Source organism: Brachyistius frenatus, unplaced genomic scaffold, assembly GCF_029030835.1.
Source record: "Brachyistius frenatus isolate BFR_SWC_R1_liver_20210118 unplaced genomic scaffold, ASM2903083v1 Contig_199, whole genome shotgun sequence".
NCBI classification, from domain to species: domain Eukaryota; kingdom Metazoa; phylum Chordata; class Actinopteri; family Embiotocidae; genus Brachyistius; species Brachyistius frenatus.
The window spans coordinates 417,420-427,500 of record NW_027210798.1 but is presented as its reverse complement, the minus strand read 5'-3'; positions in this window follow the sequence as shown (position 1 = coordinate 427,500).

Below are 10,081 nucleotides of genomic sequence, written 5' to 3'. Positions count from 1 at the left end.
GAGTGAAAACATCCAGAAACAATAAATATTTAAATTACCATCCCATACAGTCTCTTAGTATTACATCAGTCTTAACACCGGCTGACATGAAGCTAATTTCATTCATGTAAACTACAGACTGGATATAAAAGTGTTCATAACTTCCAGGTCTGTAAAATGGTTCTGATCCAGAAGTGTCTTCAGCTGCAATACCAGCGAGTGCCACTAGAGGTCGGCTCCAAAAAGCCTCCGGCTCCATAGACTCCCATTCAACTTCTCTCATCAAATCCAAAGTGAATAAAATGTGTCCATCAGTTATCTCGGTGTTGTTAGCTAAAGTCACTCCTTCTTCTTAGTTTTCTGGAGGTCCATCTGAAAATAATCCCTCATTCATTAGAAAAGAAGATTCAAGAAGACCTGTTTTTGGGGGCGTGTCTGTTTGATTGACAGGCCTGTGGTCCAGTCAGGTTACAGCTATCGGTGGGCGGGACGTAGTATCGTCAGGTTTCCAATCAGATCGGTCAGATCCACCGCTGGCTCCTCCCCCAGCTCGTCCAAATATGGTCACTTCCTGCTCCAAACCGCTCCGAACTAGTAAAGATGGTGACGGACAGAATCTGAACTGGAGGATTCATAACGTTCACAAACCAACGATGACATCACTGCTGGTTGATGACATCACTGATGGTTGATGGTTGATGTAAACAAACTTCAGTTCTCAGCTCCGTTTAAAAACACATCTTAACATAAAACAACAGATCCTGACCTTGTACCTCTTTGTGGGTGCTAATATATTAAAGTAATTTACTTTGCGCCGTTATTTTACTGTCTTTACATACATTCATTCCTTTCTTAAGTTTCCCATGACAGGAAAACAAGCAAATTCGTAGATGTGAAAAGTCAAACTCTCCTTCTCTAAAATAGTTACAGAAGCACTGACTTCTTTAATATACAAATGAATTAGTTATTGGCACAAATCACTTTTTTGTGTAGTATTAACATTGGAATTAACGTTAGATAAATTACTGACATTTAAGTAAATTTTCTTTGAAACAACAACTTAACTGAACAATATGCAGTGACACTAATATTTACATAAAAATTTGAATGAATTATGGAAGAAGTGAGAAATTAAATAAAAGAGAAAATGAGTTTGGAGGGTAATTCCTTGTTTCTACATTGTAGAGCGGAGCGATAAACATTTATCTCTTCAGCCAGGCGGTGTCTTTGTTCTTATTTGCACCGCAGGGCTATAAAACCACAGGCATGGCACTATCAACTCAATTCAGAGTATATTTAACACACGTGAATATTGAAACGCCCGGTTGTTTGGCTCAGCAGGCGACTCACCAGTGAAAAATTCAGCTCCTCAGTCTGACATTAAAGAGAGAGTTTGATCTTATTATTAGTGAACAGACCAAACCTTCTGAAACAGCTGTGGTTGGTTCCCTCTGAGGAGTAAAAACAGAACTAGGTTCAAATCCATGTTTTATTTTATTGTATTTAAAGAACAATGAGAGTTTAATTGTTGATTGGATGACAAAGACATACAGCGATCCAACATGTAGAGGGGAGACGGCACTGAGGAGGAACCAGAGGAAAGACCACATCATCACCTTTATCGGGTATTTCCACTGTGGAGTGTTCATTTCCTGACATGTGAGACGTAGCTGCTCTGGCTCCGCCTCTAAACTGTCCGACCTGAAGAACCCCCTTCAAACCAACATTTGGAAAATTCCAACCAATTCATGTCAACAGAAATACTGCAACCAGGGAATTCAGTTGTGGAGAAAAAAGGAAACTTCTGCAAAGCTTTTGCATAAAGTTGAACTCAAACAGACAAATTAAAGATGCCAGCTGTCATATAAGCTGCATCGTACTATTAAATTATGAGACTGACCAACCACAGTACGTATGCTGTCCTTTGAATCGCTATGACAACCTCCGACTTCCCAGTTGACAACATTTACATGACAACAATCGAGGCTAAATATCAGCCTGCAGGAAATTTGCTGTCTGAGTACAGAAGAGTACTGGTTACCAGCAGCTGCCAGCATCCGTTTCCAAACATTGGTACTTGTGTACCGATCGGGTCCAGTTTACATCCAGGACATGGTCCAACCTTACACCCCAGCCCATTCCCTCCTCCTCCTCCTCCTCCTCCTCCTCCTCCTCCTCCTCCTTTACCTTGAATAGTAGAACTTTAGTATCTTAAAATAGAACTTACTGATAGAACTTTGTAGTTTGGCTTTCTGGAAGAAATTGTATTTTCTTGATTCCTGTTGTTCTGGTTTTGAACCCTCATGGTTGAAATGAACTGATTGTAAGTCTTTGGATAAAAGGATCAGATAAATGTAATGTAATGTAATGTAATGAAATGTAATGTCAAAGAGTGACAAAAAAACCTCATCATCGCCCATGAAGACCATCACAGGGACAAAGGTGATTTCTCCCACTCGGAGGTTGGCACTTTCCCACTTCCCAGTTGCTTATGAACGCACCATTATTGTCCAGTTAGTCACCAATAGTTAAAGTAATCATTATATCACCAAGATTTCACAAGAAATACAAGTTTCTATGACACAAGACACCCGCATGTTCTGTCAAAATGGTTTATTGCATCATCTGCTACTGTGTTTTGAATATATTGGAAACTAAAATGATTGCGCTAACATGATTAGAGAATGTTGCCATGGTAACTTCCAGGCAACATTAAGCATAACTAAGAAAGGTATTTTCCTGCAGTTTGCAAGCAGTGAAAAAACAGGCTTTAATGTTGATTCAAAAAGAGAAACCATTTATGATTTTTACAAATCATGAATTATTCTAATTTGTTCATTTTATACATTCAAGTTTAAAAAGTTTGTTTTAAAGTAATGGGCTTTGAGTATTATTCTTCTCTTCCTCTAAGTTATGGATTAAAGAAAAAGCAACAATGCTTTGCTATTATAAATGATCATATTGATTGTATGTGGTAGAGAGACAGCTGCTTTGAAGGAAACTCAAATGTCTGAAGTGCATTTGCTGCATTTTTAACTAAATACAAACTGGTAAAGGGGAAAAAAGTCAAAGATAATACTCTGTGGGGTTAAATCAAGTGTATTGCCAGCCAATACACACACACACACACACACACACACACACACACACACACACACACACACACACACACACACACACACACACACACACACACACACACACACACACACACACACACACACACACACACACACACACACACACACACACACAACACCGTGTGAAGCCTTCTCTCCCAGCAGGGGTCATGCTCTGAAGCTGTGTAGATCATGTCTGTTTCCTGCTCCCCACAGCTGTAACAGCATATGGAGCCGTGTTTGCCAGCCAACAAAAGCATATCGTTAAACAGCATTATTAAAATCACGTACAACAGCGGGGTGTCAATGAGGGACTCGGTTGGTGCAGCTGATTGCTCCATTAATTATGTTTTTTTTTTTTTTTTTTGTCAACAATTTGTTTCATGTGAAGTACATGCTGTCAGTTTGGTGTTTTCGTGTTGGAGAATCGATGATGAATGTGGTTTATTTGTGTCAAAATTGACTGATTAGGTTTCGGGGTGGGGAGGGTTTGTATGTGTGTGTTTGGGTTCTGTAATGTGGTTCAACTGGGGCAGCAGTTGGAAGGATTAGCAGTAGGAAGTCACATCAAAACCATTTGTGTTACACTGATGCCAAAATGCCAAACCTGCAGAGTCCATCTATTAGCCATACCTGTTTATACTGGACGGTTTCGGGGGGCTGAAGCCTATCCCAGCAGACTCCAGGCCAGAGATGGGGTTCACCGTGGACAGATCAATCACAGACAAAAAACCATCCCAAACAATTTATAGTCACCAATTAGCCTATTGGCTATATGTCCTGGAAGGAAACCGGAGCACAAGTCTACTGTGAGGTCGCTGTGCCAACCACCTGCAGAGTGCTCTAATGAAACACAAAACTAATACTGAACTGAAAAGTAGATCTCTACAATAATTTATGACCATGTGTGGATATTTTGTAATTTGTAGAATTTATAGAAAATCATTTAATAATCAATTAAAAGAGCTTTAGCTTTGCCCTTGCTTGCTGCAGTGGATACAAGGGTAAGAGCACAATAAAAGCATTGAAGCTAATTAACTCTGATAACCATGAAGGTGCCATCTAAAGTCAGTAAATCCACAGTGTGGACTAAATGACAGAAATAGTTACTTGGAATTGCCTTCCAGAAAAAAACAACCCAAGAATATGAATTTTTTTTGTTCCAATCTGAAGTCCCGTCTGTCAGGACAACATTTTTGGTTCGTGTGCCAAAGAACAGGTTTGATTAAATTTAGACAACTAGAACTACTTGGTAAGTGAAAGATTTTGATCACAGTTTAAAAGAGGAATTTGTTAGGCTTTCTGGGAGTAAGAACATATCAAGTATATTCATCACTTTACTTTGTTCACCAGATGAACTGAAATGACTGAAACACTTCTGTTAAGAGTCCCTTTGTTTTTTTTAATTTTTGTTGAAAGATCGTGGAGATTTAACCCCTCAGTAAAATTGGGCCTTATTTGAGCAGAAGTAAATTATTCACACTTAAAGCTCCCGATGCAATTCATTTATTAACAACAGTGCTTGAAAATGTGCTCCAAATGTCACTGATGTTGTGGTGTTAATAAATAAACTGATTTTTGGTGTTAATAAATATGGTGATGTTGTGGTGTTAATAAATAAACCAATTTTTGGTGTTGATAAATAAAGTGATGTTTTGGTGTTCATAAATAAACTGATGTTGTGGTGTTAATAAATAAATAAACAGATTTTTGGTGTTAATAAATAAAGTGATGTGGTGTTAATAAATAAAGTGATGTTAATAAATAAAGTGATGTTGTGATGTTAATAAATAAAGTGGTGATGTTGTGATGTTAATAAATAAAGTGATGTTGCGATGTTAATAAATAAAGTGATGTGATGTTAATAAATAAAGTGATGTTGTGATGTTAATAAATAAAGTGATGTTGCGATGTTAATAAATAAAGTGATGTTGCGATGTTAATAAATAAACTGCATCGGGAGCTTTGAGTGTGAACAATTCACTTTCCAATCATTGATTAAATTACCTGAGCTGCTGTGTTTAAACTGCTTTAACCTTTTGTGTATAAATTACGCAGAGAAAAGGTTGCATTCATAAAATCTTGTTCAAAGTAAGTAGGATTAAATACATAGGTACAACTTCACCTCAAAATTGACTCCAATGCGTGCTGCATGAGCGCCTCTTTACCAACACACTCTCTGTTGGGCAGTTTAGCAACTCTGCGCAAGTGCAGGAAAAAAGTCCATTTCACTGACTGATAATAGCAATGCAGCCAGTTTTGCGCTGCACTTGATAAAAAATTTTTAGTTAATTGTCTTCTGTTCCTTTTCCAGAACTCAAAAGATTTATTTGTTCCACTAATTAAATTAGGATGGAGTGAGCCAGAATATATGTGTGGAGTGGATAATAATCTAAACGGAAATGTCTGTAGGAGTCGTTTGGCTCCGTGTTCACGTTCCTTTAATGGGTGAAAGAAATTCCCTGGAGATAGGTGTGATAAATGGCAGCCATTACAGGTCTTCCAATTACTTCAGGGTTATGAAGATGGAGACAGTAACACAATGCAGAGAATGTAAAGTCAGCATGCATAAAGTGAGTCAAAAATCTTAACCACACAGTTAGCTTACACACTAAAACATGAATACACTAATTGTCATGTAATTGGTTTGAGTAATGCTGGTGGTAGTAACACCATGACAGACTTAGAGACAAGAACTCATTACACCCAAGAAGATTCATGTAACTGTTTCCTATAATCAATAGAAATAATATAGATCTACGAGGGTCAATCAGAAAAGTTCCAATATTGCTCGTGTTGTGCGTAAACGGTAGGAAGCAGAAAGCACAGCGAGGCTGTAACCTTCATATGAGTAAATACTCCAAGTTTCTTGGTCAACGCCTGAGTTTATACACACTTTTGTGAGAGCTTGTACGGACACATCTGTGATTTCACCGTGGACATGAAGAGATTGCACATCACATTGTGTGTCAAACTCTGGAAACAGAGACCCGTGAAATGCTCCAGAAAGTCTAGAGCAATACATTACTGAGCTTAGCGAGCCACCAGGTGGGTTTTCTTTGTGTCACCGTGAACTCGTCCCCCAGAGTCAGACTGTCAACACCGACTTCCACTGGGACCTTCTGAGGGGAAACATTCACTGTGAGCCACCTGAACTGTGGCGCCATGGCAACGGGCTCCTTCAACGTCATGTTTGTGAACGAGCAGGTATTGTACGATTTTTCTTCCCACTGCTTCTTTTCAATCATCTTGTATTATTTGGATACATATTGTTGTTCATAGTGTACAAAGTTGTCATAATGTGTTGACAACACAATCTACATTGTGTTCATTGTATAAAAACCGGGCCTTTCTCTAGACCATTAGATGCACGCATTATTGTGTGCAGCATTTCTTGTGTTTCATTCACTTACATCCACTTACTTTCACATCATGAAGCCTGACCTTTGACCTCTCTCACACAAAACATGTCTGAATCTTACATTGAAGAGGAGAAACCTTGACAGATGTGAAAGAAGGGTGAGCGGTTGAAGGAAGTAAAAGAAACAAAGAAAGCATACCTGGTAAGCAAGAGCCTATTAAGAGCAGATGCCTGCTGTATTTCAGAGTAGTTCTACTTATTCATGGTAATTTAAAAGTAAAATTCAACATTTATTCTCAAGAAAGGTTTGATTTGAACTGGAACTGAAGTTCTTTATCCCCTGTGCATACAGTACGCTGTATATGCTAGGTGATTTTTTCCATTTTATAGATTTACAACCCGGTTTCTAAAAAAGTTGGGATGCTGTGTAAAATGTAAATAAAAATGTCAGTTTATTAGCGGACTCTTCTACTAGAGAACCATGCTGTTGGAATACGTGCAGAATGTGGTTGGACGTTGTTCTGCTGAAATAAACAAGACCTTCCCTGAAAGAGACGTTGTCTGGATGGCAGCATATGTTGCTCCAAAACCTGAATATATCATTCAGCATTAATGCTTCCTTCCAGATGTTCAAGCTACCCATGTCATGTGTATTAATGCATCCTGTACCATCACAGATGCTGGCTTTAGAACTGAGCTGATAACAAGCTGGATGGTCCCTCTCCTCTTTAACCTGGAGGATGCAGCGTCCATGATTTCCAAACAGAATCTCAGATTGTGATCCATCAGACCTCAGGACAGTTGTCCACTTCACCTCAGTCCATCGTCAATGATCTCGGTCCAGAGAAGGCGGCGGTGTTTCTGGATCATGTTTCTATCTGGTTTCTTCTTTGGAGAGTTTTAACATCATTTGTGGACGCAGCGATGAACTGTGTTCACAGACGATGGTTTTCACAAGTGTTCCTGAGCCCATGCAGTGATTTCCACTCCAGAATAGTGTGTTTTTAATGCAGTGCTGCCTGAGGGACCGAAGATCACCACCATACAATATTGGTTTCCAGCCTTGTCCCTTGTGTTCAGAGATTTCTCCAGATTCTCTGAATCTTTTAATGATATTATGAACCGTAGACGATGAAATCCAATAATTCTTTGTAGTTTTACGTTGAGGAACATTATTCTTAGATTGTTGAACTATTTTCCAACACAGTCTTTCAGAGTGGTGAACCTCTCCCCATCTTCACTACTGAGAGACTCTGCCTCTCTGAAATCATTTTTTTTTAGACCCAATCATGTTACTGATCTGTTGCCATAGTAACCTCATTAGTTGTCAGATGTTCCACCAGGTGTTTTTTTTTTTTTTGCATTACACAACCTTTCCAGTCTTTTGTTGATCCTGTCCCATCTTTTTTGATACGTGTTGCTGCCATCAAATTCAAAATAAGCAGATATTTTTCAGAAAACAATGACATTTCTCCGTTTTAACATTTGATATGTTGCCTTAGGTTTTTATTCAATTAAATATGGGTTTATATGATTTTGTTCTGTTTTTATTTAAATGTTACACAGTGTTCCAACTTTTTTGAAAACGACGTAAACAAAGTAAATATGACACTGACGTCCTGTTGTTGGCGATGATCCCTGATTTAGTCCAATAATAAAAATAAAATAAAATAAAATCTTACATTTGATAAGGAAAATTCAGTTTGAATAGAGGTCATATGGACTCAAACAACAACAACAACAAAAATAGCTTGTTATAGTGCATCATTTTGGAGATGATTTGGAGTGTTTGAAAAGCAAAACCAAATTACACTTTGCAAAATAATGGACATAAAACAGCAACAATAATTACACAGAAATACAATTTAAGGTTAGTGCTCCTCCTTAGAAGAAGTGTAATAAGCAACTTAACTTACACCTGCAACCTGAAACTTTTGAATCAAGGAATTTACTACCTTTTATCTTAATTATTTTAAGAAACATAAAGGTTGTAAATATTAAATTCCAGAAGGATGTTTTTGGTTTTAATGAATCCAATCTTAATCATCTCTCCCCCCCTGAGGCGTCCTGAGCCTGGGACAGAAACAAAAGCTGTAAATGAAACATGAGGTTTTGATGAATATTACCAAACTAATTTAACAGCAAGATACAAACATATGCATTACGTTCTCACATGATAATAGTCTACTTTCGAAAAATTATCTAATAAGATGCAAAAAGAATCCTAAAAAACTGTCCATGTGCTCGTAGATCTGCCTCCTGATAATCATGTGTTCAGGATCCAGCCAGGTGTCCTGTGAGTCATGAATATTCAATAAAGAGCCTCCAACTCAGCCCTGAAGCCACTGATGACGCTTTCATTTACTCATTATGCATGCTGCCTTACAAATGATAGAGAGTCAGAGTATGTTCCATTTAAAATGGCATTGAAGTGAGGCTGTGTTATTATTTCACAACAAACACAGTAGATGTTTTTAAAATAAATAATTGATCGATAAAAGACATAAAAATGTAAATCCCACAATGTTTTGATTTAGCTGTTACTTAAACGTGTCTTTCAGGTTGATTTCTGCCTGATTCAATGGACCTCCCCTCCAAAGAAAATCATGTTTTTAACCTCAGCAACATGTATATGTGGTAATATTTTGTATTATAAAAGACATACTATGAAGGCAATTACCAGCCAACTTCATGTCTTAGCATTTCTGTTAGCGTTTCCGCCACCCCCGCTACTATTATTTGAATTACTTGTCATCACTTGTCATCATGTTGGTATGTGAAGTGCCGTTCTGAAGCCTTAAGTTTTCCTGTCGCCATCTTGCTAATTTAAAGCCAGAAATGACCATATTTGGATGAGCTCGGGGGGATCAATGTATGGCTCTAACTTGATCTGATAAGGAACCCGAGGACACTATTACCTGATTGCGGAAACCTGACTGCACCACAGGCCTGTCAATCAAACCAGAAACGCACCCAAACTTTCCTCGCTTTTTTAGGCTTAATATCTAATTAATGAAGAAATTATTTTCAGATATACCTCCAGAAAACTAATAAGAAGGAGTGACTTTAGTGAATGACAGCATAATAACTTGTGGAAACGATTTTATTCACTTTGGATTTGATGAGAGAAGTTGAATGGGAGTCTATGGAGCCAGAGGCTTTTTGGAGCCGACCTCTAGTGGCACTCGCTGGTATTGCAGCTGAAGACACTTCTGGATCGGAACCATTTTACAGACCTGAAGCTACGAACACTGAAAAGAAATGCATGGAGATAACTTGTGTTGTGATTCTAAACATTCCTAATAAGTCAAAGAAATGAAATTCAATAAATAAATAGAAATAAATTAAAATCTTTTTATGTCTGGAGCTTTTCCGATAATGAATCTACAAATATTGGTATCCATCTTCAGTGTGGGAATAACACATCACAGATTTCAGTCACGTTGAACAAGCTAAAGTGAGTCCAGCTGCAGGTTTCACCCTCCAGTTCATCTGCGATGGAGGAAGAGCGGTCGATGAAAACCACCCTGTGTCCTGTTGTCCCTCCCTCACCCCCTCCACACAGCGAGCTGCTGATGCTGAGACAACTCACCGTCAGAGGATTAAGGAGGCGACACTGACG